At 33.1% G+C, this 18,598-nt stretch overlaps 1 protein-coding gene across 2 annotated transcripts in view; it reads right to left on the reverse strand.

Annotated features, from left to right (window-relative positions):
• The window catches only part of LOC110995194, a 39,624-nt gene extending 22,371 nt beyond the window's left edge, over positions 1-17,253 (reverse strand). Inside the window, exon 1 of one of the 2 annotated variants that reach the window (XM_022262249.2) lies at positions 16,969-17,253. The gene's annotated coding sequence lies outside the window, so the exon portion shown is untranslated. Of the gene's footprint in view, positions 1-16,963 lie in introns of both variants that reach the window. The other variant, XM_022262247.2, reaches the window with a different exon arrangement.
• Between the last annotated feature and the right edge of the window lie 1,345 nt (positions 17,254-18,598).

The following is an 18,598-nucleotide window of genomic DNA, read 5'->3' on the forward strand; positions in this document are numbered from 1 at the left end:
TAGCCGCATATACCGTTATAAAAGTTTTATTAATGAGTTAGTTACTAAATTACAACGGAAAATTACGGTTTAATATTATCAGGTCGATCACTACGAATAAATATTAAAGTACGCAGATCTTCGCGGGGGTAACGCACTTGTTGGGCTCTACTTCTCTCCCACTCGCACACGTTCAAGTTTTTTGCTCCTACGAGTCATCGTCTTGCCAGTTCTTTATTTTTAATGATAGCCACGCTCGTGGCAAAACCTTTCACTAACCACATATTTGCACATTAAAAAACGATACTCCCTGACCCGGTGAAGCCAATTATATTTAAGTTTGAAGATCAGCTTTATCTAAGTATAAAAGTATTTAACAGCACGTACGGAAAAAAAAATACTTTGATCAAAGAGAACCAAACTCTATACATATTAGTAACATGTGGTACTGTGTAAAATGAATTTTAATTTCAATATCTACCAAATAATTTTGTCTGTGAATATTGACGTAGGTATTTGACAATGTCATAAAATGAGAATATATTCTATGTTGTATAGACTGCCAGTTGTCTCTTAAGATGGGAATAGCTTTTCTTCAACTTTTCCTTAATTATTCAAGGACTCCGATGTGAACGAGGATATTGTAAGTAAGCTTTATTGACAATTGACATACCAATTTCCGAAATTGATACAACTTATATTTTTCGTTAACATTTAGGTAATTTATCGTTAATACAACAATTGCAATTGTTAATGAGTACAAATTATGCAATGATATTATATTATATGTAATGCGAAATTTAATTATCGTTATATATCTAATGTAGGTAATTTTCAACAAATTACTGTGAATGTGACCAGTATTTAGATACGTTAATGTTTGAACGACAGTTTGAAGACTAGTTTGAAGACTAAAAAAAATATTAAAATAATGTTATGATGTTGATGGAATAATAATAAATATTTCTATTTCGCGAAGTCTTTTTCATTGTAATATAATAAAATACATACATTCATAAAACTACAAACTAATTTGTTTATGCTTCGATAATAAGCTGTATTGTTGGATTACTCAAAGGGTCATATGAGACTTAAACCCTGCTTTAAAGATAAAAGTATTGTTAGGAGTATAATAGTAGTTGATACAAAGTGAGCGCTGACCTTGCGCTTCACGGACACTGCAATTAGGTCAGTGTGTCAGCAAATTTGCACTTTTTCAAATGACGTTTGTCATAATATATCATTAAATTTTGTAATTTGTATGTATTGGTATTTGACATATTAAATTGACAAACTAGTGGCGGTAACACTTCTAATTTGGTTTCTGTATCACTATTCACTACGATACAGATACAAAAATTCGCATGAATAATAAATTAATTAAACTATATATTTGATATTTTTTATACATATATATATATCCTTTTAACATATTTTGTTATCAGAATATTATTTTATTGCATAATGACTTCGCATAATGAATATACCACCGTACCATTCTGCACCATATGATTTATACAAATTGATTCGATACATTGACACAAGTTATAAATTTCCTCTATAAATAAAAGATCGCGCACAATAGTCAATATTTTAAGGGTTCGTCATGTCCGCGTGCAGGTAGTAGATTCTCTTTGGTATAGATGAAAAACTACGACCATTGACTTGGGGTGAACGTCTATTTGTAACAAAAAAGTTAAGAGTTAAAGCGGTCGCGATTAGGCTTTTCAGGAAGATAAAATAACGTCTGCACTTATATAAATAAAAAAAAATAAGTTTTTTAAATTGAGCTGTCAAGTGTCACTGCAGTTACAGTTACCAAAATCACTATACAATTCACGGATTCTTTTAAAAGCTCCCAGAATATTCCTAAATAATATATTATACATACACATATAGATACGACAAACCAGTAAGAAGGAATAATAGTTATTAAACATGTGTTATTGCTATATATGCCTTTTATTTTCAAACACGTCTTCTTATTATTACGACGCGCAGTCTCTGCATTGCAACATTAATTGCGCAAACCCTACGTATGAGTCGACTTTTGCCTACGATAATTTGTTCCAAGAACACTGAAATACAATAAAAAGTAAAATATAGTACTTTACAGGAACTTCAAACATAACTTATGTTTACATTACTCAAAATCTTACCTAAAACTTACACAATTTATTATCTATGTTAAATTAATTAAAACATGGATTTTAACATTGTTTTACCTGTAAATTTTTAAAAACTGATAGATAAGGTGCAATCAATTGTCACTATGACACAGAACAACGCAATTATACAACATAAAACCTTAATTTATCTCTGCTATTCATTTTTCCAATGCAATAATCACCACTTTATAAAGTCGTGCAATTCAAAAATATTCGACGCACAATAAAAGAAAAAAGTAAAGATCTATTCGTTTCGAGTTCCCGCTCGTAGCGCGGTGTACGGGGCGCGGGGCGCGGGCTGTCAAATAATAATAACTCGACGATTACGAGTCATCGACCTTCGAAATATCTGACCTGCGCCGCGCTCGCAAGGTTGCGCCTGCACACGAGTCACGCTGCTCAATTTACTTGAATATTCACCGCTTATCGTCTTTTACGAATTACGAATATCGCGCGCATAAAATATAGATAATTATTGGAATTGCGATTTAAATATTTCGTTCTCACGTATCATACATAGACTCTATATAAATGTTAAGGTAATTTTATATCTTCGTAATAATAAGTAGAAAAGCTACAAAATTCAATGAATAAATACATCGCTATTTGAAACAATCAAGAATTTGCTTACATTATTCTTATCGTACGTTTGCCGGCTGCATTTTATCACGAATGTATTAAATTTAGATTATTAGCCTGTATTCAAGTATTCAATGACCTTTATTTACAGTCACTATACGTAAAAACTTGTCTTTCTCGTAAACGCAGGCGCAGCTATTTGCGAAGGTCATTTAAGCAATTACCTTGGATCGAACAAACTGACAGCGATCTCGACACAAATGAATATAGTGACGGATTTTTTAGAACTATTTTCTTTAAATACCATATTATCTATTCTAGAACTAGGATAAACCCGTTTATGGCTCGACCTTGAATTTCTTCATTTGTTTCATTGGTCTTTTCTCGTTATAGACAAGCCTTCTTCTGTGTCTGGCATACGTAATTTTTACGGTCTATATCCTGAGTTCCACTACGATGTTTTACCGTTTCTTTTGAAGGCTCATCTGATGTTGAGTGATATCGCCGCCCATGGACACTCAACGACTCGCGAGTGCGTTGTCGGCCTTTTAAGAATTGGTACGCTCTTTTCTTGAAGGACCCTAAGTCAAATTGGTTCAGAAATACTTCAGTGGGCAGCTGGTACCACAAAGTGGTGGTGCGCGCCAAAAATTGCCCTGAAAAACGCTCAGTTGTGGAACGACGGACGTGGAGGTACGAAAATGCTAACCGTATGACTTTTGAGCTAGTATCACAGAAAGAACAATCTATTGTAGCATTGTAGTAAGAAACTGATGAGAATTTTTTTTTAACGAAAGTTTTTTTCATAAATCGTAAAATACCTTCTACAATAATATAAAATCGTATTGTCGTATTTAGTCTTGTTTAACCAATTTAAAAAAAAAACCCAATGGAAGACAACAAATCGACGTGTAATTTTATTATTATCATTTCAAGAATCACATTTTAATTTTTTTTTAAAATTAAAATGTGATTCCGGGTGAAGGTACTTATTTGTGCGATAGATTAGAACAATTTCGTTTTTCTAAGATTATGTTTGAATTTTATACTTCTTCAATAAAAATATATTTAAATACTTAATGTGTATTAACAATAAATATACATTTCCTTATTAATATAAATGTGTAAGTTTGATCGTCGCGAAATCACGCTTGGATAAGGCCGAGTTGGAACAAAAAATAGTTTAAAATTAATTTCGCTTGTTGTTCGTGACTTTAAAATATGTTACAACAGCACTCGTAAAATCTACCATTGGATATTAATTTTATATGTAATTTCTTATTTTGACTTCTCAACTGGCCCAGACCAATATTAGTAGGTACAGATTATAAATACAAAAAAATATATATTTCAACAATTATCTATGCAACTTATTTTGTTGAAATTAACAGTCAATCAAAGGAAGCATGAAGAATCAATGGCGTTTTTGTTTTCATATTAGTGTCCTCTGAGGTCATTTGAGGTGAACACCCCATCAAGGAGAACCGTTGACTCTAGTCGATTATATCCGCATATCGGAGGCACCTTGGGTACAATAAATTTGAAAGAACAATTGTAAAAATGGCTTCTCAAGGTAAATCTAACAAAAAACTAGTTAAACACGCGTAAATAACAAACATTACATGCCTTGTAATGGATCTATTAATGTTTATATCAAAGCCATTTCTCATCATCATTATAATATAGGAAACAGAGCGGGTATTAGACTTAAACCAAATTGTTTTAAATGTACCCAGTTTTTTTTTTATTTTCCCAATGTCTTTTATTATTATTATTTAACATAAACATTTTTGGTTAATATGATTAAATTGTAAACTTACAAATTTATCCGACGTTTCGCGTGCTTTACTGATTCTTCCCAAGATTCCAAATTAAAATCTCAATACAAACAATCCGCGAAAATGGAGGACACCGTGAGCAATTTCTGCAGAAATCTTTCATCTTTTAGTCGATACGAACTCCGGGGAAATAAATATAGATAATACAAGTAGCGGCACGAAACTCTAGCGCTGACCGTTATTGCGCAGAAGTAAAAAATAAGGTACCTGAGGGGGCTAGCGGAATGAAGAGCGTCGATTGGCTCTCCAGTCGCATTCCGTCCCCCGCACCACAGTACACATGCGCAGCAATCCCCTCCACGTATCGGCCAGCGCTAGAGTTACGTGCCGCGGCCTATACAACTTTTTCTACAGCTGTGATACTTTTTTGACATTCAACACCTTTTGTCTTCAGTCACCGTGACCATGCACTCTGTAAAGCACGCGAAACGTCGGATAAATTTAAAATTATATTAAATAATTATAAGTTTACGATAATACATAGCTTCAATCCGGTAAAAAAGTGTTTTCTTTAAATGTGTAAAAGCTATGTTAATAAAAGACAATACTATGATTAAATTCCCGAATCAATTCACAATAAACACACAAAACAATTCAAGTATTTTGTAGTATAGTATAGTTTATGTATAACCTAACGTAAATTAAATATTATGAATAAGACGATAAAGTAGTATTCTTAAAATACATTTTCTCCACCAAAATTAAATTAAATTATACGTAAAAGCTTAATAAGTGATGCTTTATTTAATAAGATTGTGATGTGAATCGGACTTCAATATTTTATACCTATTAAATACAAGGAAATGAAAACAAGTTATCAATTAAACATCTCGCTTCAGTTCCTGATTATAAAACAACTTTTCGCACACAATGTTTGGTCGTATTCTGTGCCTCTTCGAAGGCAAAGTAATGTTTAACATTTTAAGTATATTATTATTAGCTTTATCGCGGTACGTACGTTGTAATTAGAAGAAAAAAACATCAATTTGTATAGTTATATACCTTTCTCCATATACATAGAAAATACTAACAGTATGTCTTTCAATAATAATGTACGCAAATGCTGTATAAATTATTTAGAATTGTAGTTGTAATCACATGTTTTATTCAATATATAATATCCATGAATTATGAATACCGTTGTGGTCCGCTAGGGTAACGCGCTTGATGGTTTTAACTCTTCCGGGTTCATAAAATGTTACGCTTGTTGGCCGTGGCTTCATTACTTTTTGCCGTTTTCTCAAAGGCTTTTGATTTAATTTCCTGTCTCTTTTATTAAGTCTGCGTCGCGATTAAAGGTTTTTCAACTTATGACGTCACGCATTTTCACGATAGTAAAATGGTTCGATAAAGGTAAGCAATATTATTTCTATATAACCCCTTTAACATGGTTGTTACATTATGCCGCCCTACCGTTAGGGGAGACCGAACCGAAAACCTTCAATCGTGTGTTTTAATCAGTTACTAAAATGTAAAATCCATACTTAATTTATGATTATTTGTCAGTTACTAGGCGAATGGACTAGACAAGTAATCCGTCAAGAGCAGTGATTTACAAAGTGGTCTATATCGACCCCGTTTACGTCAGCGAAAAAAAAATGGGGGTCCATGAAATGACACATACACTGATAGTACCTATTTACTTACATCATACTATCTTATAATATCAAAATATATACATTATGTATAAAAGTACCTATGAAGTAAAAAAAATATTATATATGTTTATAAAATTGTGTAAGTTGTAGAATGTTGGTACTTGCTTTGTTGTCGTAAGTAATACATTTCGAACTTGTAAAAACAAAAAAAAAATCAATTCAATTAATAAATGTATATAAATTAACATGTGTTTTTACTTTAAGTTTTTAACACTAAACTTCACTACAGATATAAATTTACAGGAAATCAATATCAGGTAGGTAGGGGGTCTACCCAACACGGAAAAACATGGCAAGGGGTTTACGACACAAAAAAGTTTGGCAAACTCTGGTCAAGAGAATCAGAAATTCGCAACAAAAGTTCGTAGAAATGAATCCTGCAAAATGCCTTGTTATAAATATCTTTGAAAGAAACATATTTTGAGTTGCACAACACCGGGTAGACATGTAAATTCAGACTATATTCAGTTTAACATAATACAGATTGTAAACATGTCAACTGCATGGAAAAAACCTTGAACTTGTGAATATCATCTGCGCATCGGAGATACGACTATGCAATGTATTGATTTAAATACTGGGAAGATTACAAAATATATTCCTTTATGTAAGCTGTACGTCGCATTAGCTTTGGAGGAAACCTGTTAGGTACTTCACTTAATCATTATATATTAAAAAATTCATACACGTTTTAACGTGTGCATATTTATTTATTTACAAGTCCTAAAACTGAATGTGTGTTTAAAATTATACAAGAAAATATGACATCACTTTTACATATTAAATTCAATTAGAAAATTTCAATCTAGCAAGTAACAAATTAAATAAGCAATATAAGAAGCTCTAGCTGTTGGAAAATCAGCAGATATTCAAGCGGTTAGATGTTCATTGCATCCAAAAACATGAATGAAACGTTCAATGATTTTCGGTTGAGTTAAATTACGAAACAGTTTGCAAATTGTTGCGCCATCTTGCAATTTTGACAACCTTCGTCGATATCATCGAAACCGGTGGGAATACTAATTGGCAATGCGTAGGATTTAACACTGGCTGAATTCACAAGGATTGCATTGAATATCATTTGATATAAATAGCTTTCTGTTTTGTTTATATGTTATGCTATGTTCTTAATTTAATTTTATATAACTTTTCTATTGTATTATTAATTTAAACGTTCACTACGGTACCATACATCGAATCGAAAAGCTAAAACCACCCATGCCTACTTAAATCAGTCTTTAACTACTCGGAGATTTCCTATCTAACATGACTTGAATGTAGTATTAGCTACTGGTCTTTATCGACAACTTTAGACACAATTTTACGATGATTTATGGAATTATTTAGATAAAGTACGTCGTAGGTCAAAATTTTGATGTTTCGTATTAAGAGCGACATGGTTTTCGACTGCCCCTTCCATTCTTTTGTCTTTCGTAAACCCTTTAGCCACATACGTCTGCTGCATTTCTATTTGTCAGATTAAACTAGATAGAGATGGCGGTAAGCTACGCGACTTGTTCGGGAACTGGTTCAACGAGGGGCGAAGAGGGCCCCAGACGAGGGACGTCATTGACCTGCGCCCCCCGCACCCTTCTAGCACCCGCGCGAACCGTAACTTCATTGTTGCACTGCGAATCGAATTCGGTATAGCGGAGACGTTTTTGCCTGCTCCACGAGAAAACTTGATTACATCGCTTTTTAGAGTTAATAGAATTTGACGGGAAAATACACCATTAACCGGCCCTAACGTTGTTATTTCAAAGTTAAATACACCGTATATATTGACAATTGCATTACGAAAGTTACTGAAGAGGTGCGACGCATTGTTAAACATTGATACATAAGGGGAATATAAGGAAACACCTGGTTATATGAATTAATGTAGAATTTTAAATCACTATAAAACCTTGTACTTTATAAAATAAAGTATCTGACACCCTATTAAAGACAATACTTATGTATATCGTAAGAAAAATTCAGCATGAGATGAGAAGAATTGAAGGCTACCCCTGCTTTACAGATGAATTAAAGAAGTATTTATAGTGAATATAGTGAATGTATAACAAAAAAAGTAGTCTAAAATGAAAAACCTATCAAAGGCCCAACTTATTTCGAACGAAAAATTTGTATAGGTAATAGATAATAAACTTAGCCACTATAGCGACAGTCGAGCTCCGAGCGCAATACAAACTTTCTTTAACTAATATTCGAGCATACGATGACATTTGACTGTTCGTCAGTTAAAGGTATGTGGGTCAGTGGGTAATGCGAAACGAAGTTCGGGCTTCTGTCACTGGGTCAAGTTCATAAAATCACTCTTAAAGGAATAAGCCAAATATCAGTCGACATTGCCACGAATTAAACCTTAATTGCTACAGCTTTTAAAAAGTAAAAGTGGCAACTATTATTTGTATGAAAATTCATATTCAACCGAAATAAAAGAGGACGTAAGCGACTACGCCAGATATTAAGCCACATGTATACAATTATCAACAAAATGATAAGGAATGACATACAATATTGTCTTTTTTCCTAAAGTGTGGGTATTAATTGAAGATTGCTTCATCCATTTCCCAAGGGCAGTTTTTAGTAGTAAGTAATTTTTATTCTTTGACACTTACGACAGTTTTGACATAACTTTTAACTACATACCTTTTGTTTCTTTAGGTGTGTGGCAAAGACAATTTCAATGAGGTTTTCACTTAGAATACAGATCTCAATAACTTAAAATATATGAACGTGCATTGCAGATCGACCCAGTTACAAAAATAAACGAAATTTCTACGAAGAACGAGAACTGGTTTTACAAAAGTATTTACGATTATTTAAAAACTAGGAATACTATGGCTTTTGTGATAGTTTGCTTAAAAATTAAAAACACCGAATATATTATATGAAAAAAATTATTCTAGATTTTAAATTCCCCCGAATTTCCCCGATTTTAGCAAATTATTAAACTCATGTAAGATAATTCTTATGACGTCATAGCATTTTCATGGCGCCATTGTAACTTTATTTAATTATTTAAAATAAACTAAAGCACGTTAACAGTTCTACGTTTTTTTACTCCAAACGCATATATTATAAACATAATGAGTAACGGTTGCCAGCAAGCAAAAAATTTAAGATTAAATACTTAACGATCCGTCGGTTGTAACAATCAGTAATAACATTTGCAAACAAGAGCATAAATGTAATTATTGAAATACTTCAGGTTTGTAGAGACGGTCACCAATTCGACCTCTAGACTACATTATGTTCTGATATTAAGGTGAAAAGTTGAATGAACTGTAAACGACAGCCAAAACAACATGAAAAGGCTTCTAAAGATAATCAAAAGGCAACCTTGCTTTCTCTTTGATATAGATTATTATCGGGTCTGAGTTTCAGCGCCTGAAAATTGATATCAAATGTCAATAATATAATGAACAAAACCATAACGAAGACCCAACATTTAAAACATTAAGTATATATTATAGTTATATACATAGTCCACAGCTTTTGTACATATTTATTTTCTTTTGTTCAAATAAATACATTCAGTAATAATGCTATGAACATTTGAGTAGTAATTTGAATTGACTAAAACGTCTTTGCAAATATTGAAGCTCGTATAAGGGTTGTTAAGCACGTGGTAAACAGGTTGGCTTAAAGGGAGTCAGACAACAAAAGCTTCAAACTTTTAAGTAGGTAGTTCACCCTTCAAATGAAGGAAGTCTAGTCTGTTCTGACGTGCGATGTTCCAAGGCACTACGTAATCTGTGCGTGTGCTGAACAAGGAAAGATTACTAGACGTTAATACTGTATTTCTTATGTTTATAAAATATAAGTCATGGCGATTGTAATCTTAGTGCTATCATTTAATGGATATTAAAGATTTGCAAATTCAAGATATGTCCAATATATGTTCTCATATAACAGTTTTATTTATCGACAAAAGGCAAGAAAGATATACGTTTAGAATTGGGTGTCATTATAGTGTTTTAAGTCCCATAGATAAGGGTTATTTGAATAGGACGGTGGATGAATTATTGTCTGACATAACATTGCACGTTTTCTTCGAATTGATTCCAATGTTTGCGATGATTATAATTTGAATAAATACGAGTGTATCAGCTATTGACTGTGCTATCATTATCTCTTGACATTCCGAATAAATACGTGACAAAATTTCTTTAATTAATGTAAACTTATGATCGTTCACTTAAAGACGACATATATTGATGTACTAACAGTGTACTACAAATATACTTTCAGGCACTCATATATACACGGATGCAGGCAATTTTCCATTGACACAACGCATTACTACGGTACTGCCACATGTATGTTATTCAATGATAAATTGCGTTGCTGGAAAGGCGGCCAAACAAAAAATGTAGATTGCAGTGTGTCGATCAAACTGGGATCTGATTTACCGACACTTAAATTGGCAAGAGTCCATATATGCAAAGAGTACTTTTATAGGTCTTTTTCATGCCAAATTCTTGCCAACTTAAGTGTTTACCTACCTATATTAACACTTAGCTGACCTTAATTGGCCTTATTGCCAATCAGATAATTTACTGCAAAAATACTTGACATTATTTATACTTAACCTGCGCACTGCTTAATAATTATTTATACAAATATAGCAAATATAAATAATGTTAATACATGATGAACGATCTCTACTGTTAAGCACCATCCATATTGTTACTCAGAAACGTCTACAGCCACACAGTTTTAAAAATGAGGTCACATAGCAGTCGCTACATTTTTAACCTCAAGCAAAATATAAGTTACCAGAACCCTTAAGCCAATAATCCCAGATACAATTCTTTTTTTGTATTTTATTAAGAAATAGTTCTCGCGAAGCGGTGCGGTAATTATAGGCGTGTGCCAATTCTTCGGGTAGGTATCGGCGCGCGCGCGGCCGCGGCGGTCGACAAGATGGCCGCCGTCGGTGAAAGTGTAAGTCATAGCTGTACCACCAGTAAGGTGGAACCGTTGCTTGACTACACTATTCGCCATGTATGTCTTAGGAATGTGCCATAGCGATGCGATCTACGCTAGAAACGACATTTTTGGTATATAAATGGGCAACGTTTTCTCTAGATTGAGTAAAAGATATCAAAGTAGTCACGTAGAGAAACAGTTTGTTAAATAAACACATGACTTATAGTGGTATAGTCAGGTCAACTAAATATCCATATTATTTTAAAAACAAGTGTTTTAATACTTGTGCAGTTTTTGAAATAAAAGCCCCGGTATATCCTTAGCACAAATCCTTCAATATTTCATCCAGTACATATTTGTTTGAAGTAGCAAGGCAAGTCGAAATATCAGCGAATTTCGGCAGTCTCAGCATAACCTCAAAAAAATAGTTTATAATACAAATACTAAATGATAAGTTTCTGTCGATATAAAAACACTTTAAGGGTGACCTCAAGTTTTGTATCGCATATAATTATCATTGCACTCTTTTTCACATACAAACGTATATTTAGTCTGATAATACGACGTAGGTGACATCATTTCAAATTAAATATAATTGTTCCAGTTTACAATTATTAATTACGTCTGTGATACTATAAAATACAACTGAGAAAACAAACCGATATACAAAGAACGTTGACATTTAAGAGGAACAGGTTTTGGATGTCTTTTAGAATCAAAAAGTTGCCAATAAGCCGATAAATATAGGAAAAGGAAACATAGAACCGAATCTGCTACTGTTTATTGGTAATAGAAAGAAAGAAAGAAAGAAAGAAATAACTTTATTAGACACAAAATACAATAATTGTTACTATAAAGTAGAGTGCTCTGGCCCCCACACTAGGATTCCCTGTGTTGTGGGCAGCCAGTCTCTTCCTTATACATCTAAACGTTACTTAATTAATTAATTTTACTTAACAAATTTATACCTATTCTATTTTTTTACGATAAGAATGTTTTCTGTGTTAGTATATGACAGCTTAATAAGATATTTTTTGAGTTTTTTAGTGAAAGTATGAAGTGTGATTTTTGAAAAGTTAGTAATAATTTTATTTTTGATAAGGTGGTTAAAGATGAATGGACCTCGGAAGGAGAAAAAGCGTTGAGCGAAGAAAGTGCGTTTTTTAGGATGCTTATATAAAGGTTTGCGTTTGGTTAGATTTGGTGTAGGGGGTGTTTGTTTCCAAAAAAGCCTGCATATTGCCATTAAATAAAGTTGTCTTACAGTTAGGAGCCCTGCTTCGCTGTACAATTTTGAGGTTGAGTATCGGAAAGGTTTTCGGAAGGATATTTTAAGAATGGCCCGTTGGGTGCGCTCAATTTTCAGCATCGAGGACAATGCCGCTCCACCCCATACCGATATGCAGTAAGATAATATCGACTGGCATAATGCAGTATACACTATCTTGGTTGTATGTGGGTCAGAAGGTTTTCTAAGGCGTTTGAAAACATTTATAAGTTTGCGAACTCGTGAACATAGATAGTTTATTTGAGGGCTCCAACAAAGCCTTGAATCTATAATTAATCCCAGGTATTTGGTTGTTTTCGTGGGCTCCAGGAGAGGACAGTTACATTTGTTGCAAGGGTTCAGACATGAGTGTAATTTAATAGGGGGGATAGGGTTTGGTTTGCTGGTTTTCGAGATGTGAAAACATATGTATTTGGTCTTAGACGTATTTAGAGATAGGAGATTATCTAAAAGCCATTGAGAGATTTGTCGAAGACCTAAATGAGCTAACCGTGAGGCTTGTTCCCAAGAGTGTGAGTAAAAGACTATAGCTGTGTCGTCAGCGAAAGAGAAGAGTTTAGCATTGGTGAGCTGAAGTGAACATAAATCGTTAATGTATACTAAAAAAAGCGTTGGACTGAGGGCACTTCCCTGTGGCAAACCGCATGAGTCGTTTTCTAGTTGACTGCTATGCCCATCAACTCGAACCCTCTGCTTTCTATTGGATAAGTAGGACTGAAACCAACGGAGGATATTTCCACGAATTCCTAGTCTTTCTAATTTTTCAAGTAGTAATGGCCTTGAAACAGTGTCAAAAGCTTTGGCAAGATCAAGAAAAACACCGATACATCTTTGTCCTTCATCTAATTTGGAGCTTATGGTTTCAACCAGTCCTGTGGTAGCTTCTTCTGTAGATCGACTTAGTCTGAATCCGTATTGATTGTCGGCAAGGATAGATTCTTTTTCCAAATAATTCAGTAATCTGACGTTAATGATTTTTTCTGCGATTTTAGCGAGGGTTGGGAGAAGAGAAATAGGACGATAGTTTGAAATATCTATTTTATTGCCTAATTTGTAGATAGGTGTGATATTAGCTATTTTCCATGATTCAGGGAAGATACCTTGCTCAATACTAAGATTGCAGATATAAGAAATTGGTGCAGCAATAATGTTTTTTAGTAGAATAGACACATGTACTTCTCAATTGCGCTTATAGACTTTCATTTTGTATTACTAGGTATATGAGAATAAACAAATATGTTGAACCCATCTTTAATTATAAAATGGTATTAAAATGAGGCCATTAGTCATTCGAGCAAGTCGAATCTTCCTTTTAATAGAAAAGAGTAATATCAAATTGTAATAAATCATTATTTATGTTATATAATAAGTTAGTAGATAAGACGGTTTATATTAAATCTAAAGAAAAACACTTTTTACGGATTATAGTTATGTATTATTGTATTTAAACTTATAGTTAAATTTAAAATTATGTCTAAATAATAATAAGTTTAAATACAATAATACATAACTATAATCCGTAAAAAACGGTTTTTCTTTAAATGTGTAAAAGTTATGTTAATAAAAGACAATACTATATTAATCTATATATATATACATATTAACCAAAGGCTGCATAAGACATAAAAGAGAGTGAGCACTCCCGGATACGGTATCGGGTATTTCAGTATGTTTATAAAGGCATTATTTCTATATTACAAATAAACGAAAAAGGTTTAACCTTATTCAGAGATATTTTTACCTTCAGTGTGGAAAGCGAAAAAGTGGGCGCAATGAACTTGCGTAAAAACAGCTATAATACTTCCTCGTTCGTTTCCATGAGGTCACGTGTAAAGTTGCCATGTCAATATACAGTGTAATCCTACGTAAAAGGCTGTCATATAAGATGGAGCATTCATAGCATGAAAACTATTCGTTATAAGCAGTTTCTTAAATAATTCACAAGGACTTTAATTTTAAATAAAATCTTATATATAATAACATATTAAGTATATTAGTATATATAATTTAATGTATGTAGTTTTAAATAAAAACACTAAACAATCTAGGGATTTGGAGTCGAAATCTTCCCAAAAAACCAGAAGGGTATATGGGGGTACGCGCCTAAATGTCATTTATTAGAAGAACTTCACAATTTTGACAAGCCCCCTATAAGTTAAATGACATGATGAATTAAATATAAAATAATTCGTAATTTTTCCATTTCGCAAAACGTTCCGATACTTGCAAATTCTAATTTTATTGTATTCTATACTTTACTAAAACATTCGCAGTAATCTGTGCTTAATTCACCCCAATCCCGAGTTAGCGGTGATAGCAAAGTACCGAATAAAACATCAATAAATCATATCGGTCGTAACTATCGTGTTCGACAAAGAAATATCGTTCATAAAGATGGCAATCTTTCTCAATTACTAAACTAACCTTGGGGTGGGAATGACCTCATGCACGCCTCGATCAAACGACTGCTTCCTTTGCGACACCCTTGATACAAGAAATAACAGAAAGATCAAGCGTAAAGTATGTAGTAATCAAATATAATTTTATTACTGCAGTGACCAAAGTTATCTCGTATTTCATTGTTACCATCGATCTTTTTACTTAAATTAATCAAAGTTTTGTGAAATAATGTGCTGCATATTATATATTTATATTGCAGCATGTTCCTGTCTCTTTTTATTACAGCGTAAACACAGGTTGAACGTGACGATGGGGTATTACAAGTATCAATCCATATTAGTTTATTAATACAGTATATTATAAATTAATAATAAATATTTTTTAATACTAGGGACCTAGGCTAAATATTTTCTATTATATTATATATACTGTGACATAATTCTAATTCAAGGGCAATCCTTGTTCATAAATGAATAATTGATTAATTGTTAGTACCTACAACAAGTCGCAACTGCAAATCATAAGTCAAGTTGAATTGTTAGTTGTTCTACCAATATTATCAATATCTCCAAAACCAAGACCTCAAAAAAATCGTAGTTTTGTCCCCTAAATGTTAGATTTTCTTAAGATTATGTCTTGTATTCATTTCAACAAGCAGCATGACTTGCTGGAACTAGTTCGTGACATATATGTTGCCATAAAGTTTATTATTTTTAGATATAATACCTTTGAATCGATTAGGTTTTGTATTAAAAATCGGTCCGATAACCCTCCGACCTTTATAAGTGCGGACTTCGATCCAAAGTCGAGGTTATTAACCCTGCCCTATCAGCTGACGACATCACTCTAACTGCGGGGAAAATTATCTTTTATGCTATATTTCGGTCATTCACTATCGCCGCCCTTTCTTTACCATTGCCAAATTGAATACAATGGAACGAAGTTTTCCACTCGGGCGATTTCATAAGTAACCTCTGATACTAATGAATTATACAAATCAAAGTTTTAAATTTAATATTTTTCTTTTTTGAAAGCGAAATCGTAAAAAACCTTAAGAAACTGCGAAATGCATGAATCATTTCCGGCGAATCTCGGATTTTGGTCGACACATTTTTAAACTTCTTCGAAGTGATGAACACCGATCTTTGGTTTTAAATAACCATGTATGTATGATTAAGATAAAAATAATCTCCACATTTTTAAAATGACTTACTTTAACTTGTCAATCGATGATGAATAAAATGTCTCCGCGGCCTAGTTACGAAATTCTTAAATTCCGCAGTGGCCTTCCCTTTATAACAGATTGTGATGGGAAAAACTAATTTTATTTTAAACTTTATATTAACTGGCCTTATTTACTTATATTTTAATCAAGATATTGAGGTCACAAAAGGGTTAAACTAAGACTTAATGTTAAGCCTTAGTATTATTAGATAAGTATTATTTTCTTGTGGCTTAGCTTTACATAATATAATACGGAAGTTTCAATTTTGGTGCGTATTTTATTAAGAGATACCTTTTTTAATTCGGAATAATATCTTATCTATAAATAGCATTGGCAATTAAATACGGTTTAGATAGTACACACATACGATAAAAAGTGCCTAACTACCCGTTAATTACCGTGTTTATTATTATCGTACAATTATTAATAATAACACCTTTGCTGAATAATAGAAAGACGAGGTTAATCGTCGACTTAACAAATGTGCCCTAAAATCTATTTTTTGCATTGACGTATTAAACAAAGAACCTAGTTAAAATCGTTACTCTTTTAATAATCAAAAAATTATCGTCATAATCTTAGAAAATAATGGCAGCAAAGTAGATGCATGTCGGAGGAGCAATAAAGCTGGCCACTTCCGCATACGTAGGTGGTTTCAACCACATGATAATGTACAATGAATGACATTGAAACACACTAACAACTCGCCATTTCCTTGTATTCAGAATCAGTAAAATATTAGATACCCGAAATCAACAGCTTAATTGGCTCCTTGGTAAGACAATGGTAACGGTACAATCAAGAGTCACTGAGGATCCTCATCGCAATTTATATTCAGAGCGCGACAAGTATTCCAATCAGCAATTCAAGTAAAAAATAAGTTAAAGTACCTTACTCTGGTCCGGTTTGCTTCCACGTATGCGTTCTGGCTCCGTTCTCAGCATTCACCTCGCGATTTCGAGGATCGACGCCAATGAACTGGACAGTACAGTTAGGTCACAAGCACTGAAAGATCCAACACTATACGTCAGTTGAGCACACAACGCACAACACAATAACCAAGTTTTGAAATAATCCAGAGTTCATAAAGAGAGCAAAAACTGAAAGTCGTTTCGACACGAAGAGCGCGAAATTGACATGCATTCACTAGGACGTCTCGTACAAGACTGGTCCATAAAATGAGACGACTCACGACAACGCGATTGGCTCTTGGATTATGAAAAGGGGCTATGAGGTCTCGTTCACTCTGACAAGGCTGCGTAATCGTGATCAGAGTAGGGGAACGAAGGAGGCCGAATCGATCCGAGAACACCCGAAGCGCTACCGTTTATCGTACTGTCTCGTTGCCATGATATCAGGGCCTTGGAAACCAGGGGAAGTCGATATTATGATCAACACCTCAGTAAATATGCCATATATATGGCTAGTGGATCGCTAATTATCGCTTGTTTGAAACTTGTATTAAATTGTTCGTTTCAAATAACGTAAATTTCACCTAACCATAACAGTAAAAACTTCACTTTCACATAACCTACCCATAATCGATTTCCCACTTATTTTCCTACTTTATGTGCTATAGGTGTTTAACTTGACTACCGCGAACCCCACCGTTAAATAAGTAAAGTGATAACAGATACTTCTCGCATGTCTGATACATAATATAATCTTGTTTGTTTGTTAAATACTTATAGAGCTATTTATGTAATGATTGTCAAAGAGATTTTTCTTATAAATTCATGGTTCAATAAACATTATATTGATACGATAGTAATTCTAACAATATATACTCCTTAATGTTATAATCACCACATTATAATAATACACCAGGAAATTTAATTCTGAATGCTCAAAATGTTCTTGACTAAAATCTTAGACTTGTTTTTATTTTAAAAGTCTAAAATAGTTAATTTAGTATTTAGACCAACTGTCATCAAACAAAACAAATTCTAAAGCGTTCTACGCGTTCAGTGCCAGCTTTTAAAATGATCATCATTTCTCAATTTAACATTTCCACTGAATACTCATTCATCTTTTTTGTAAACAAAGTTATTTATTGTTTCCTTGAACACGCGTACTTATATAGATTATGATTTCAAATTAGGATAAACTTTATTGACAGTAACAAGACGAAACTTGTTAATAAATTCATTTGTAACGTTCTGATTCCTACCAAAAAGAATGTTAAAAACTGTAAGCAAATTCCAGAGATCTATTGTCAATACATAACAATTAACTTTACGTTTTAAAAAAATCAATTACTGAAAAAGTTTACTATCCTTATTATTTAACTACATATACATTATACATAATATATACTAAGTAAGTCCTTACGTATGGCAAACTGTAAAGATTTGACATACGGGAGTCTGACTTGCCATGTTCCGATCATTTAGTAAATTACGCATTTGCGAAGAAAAAAATTGTCTTAGACGGGGTTCGAATAATGGACTTCAAGGTTAAGAACTTAACCATTTGGTTCACTCGGCTAAGCAACAAAGTTACGCTAAGTACTTTTTTATATTCTT

Source organism: Pieris rapae, chromosome 2 (assembly GCF_905147795.1).
Source record: "Pieris rapae chromosome 2, ilPieRapa1.1, whole genome shotgun sequence".
In the NCBI taxonomy this organism is placed as follows: Eukaryota; Metazoa; Arthropoda; class Insecta; order Lepidoptera; family Pieridae; genus Pieris; species Pieris rapae.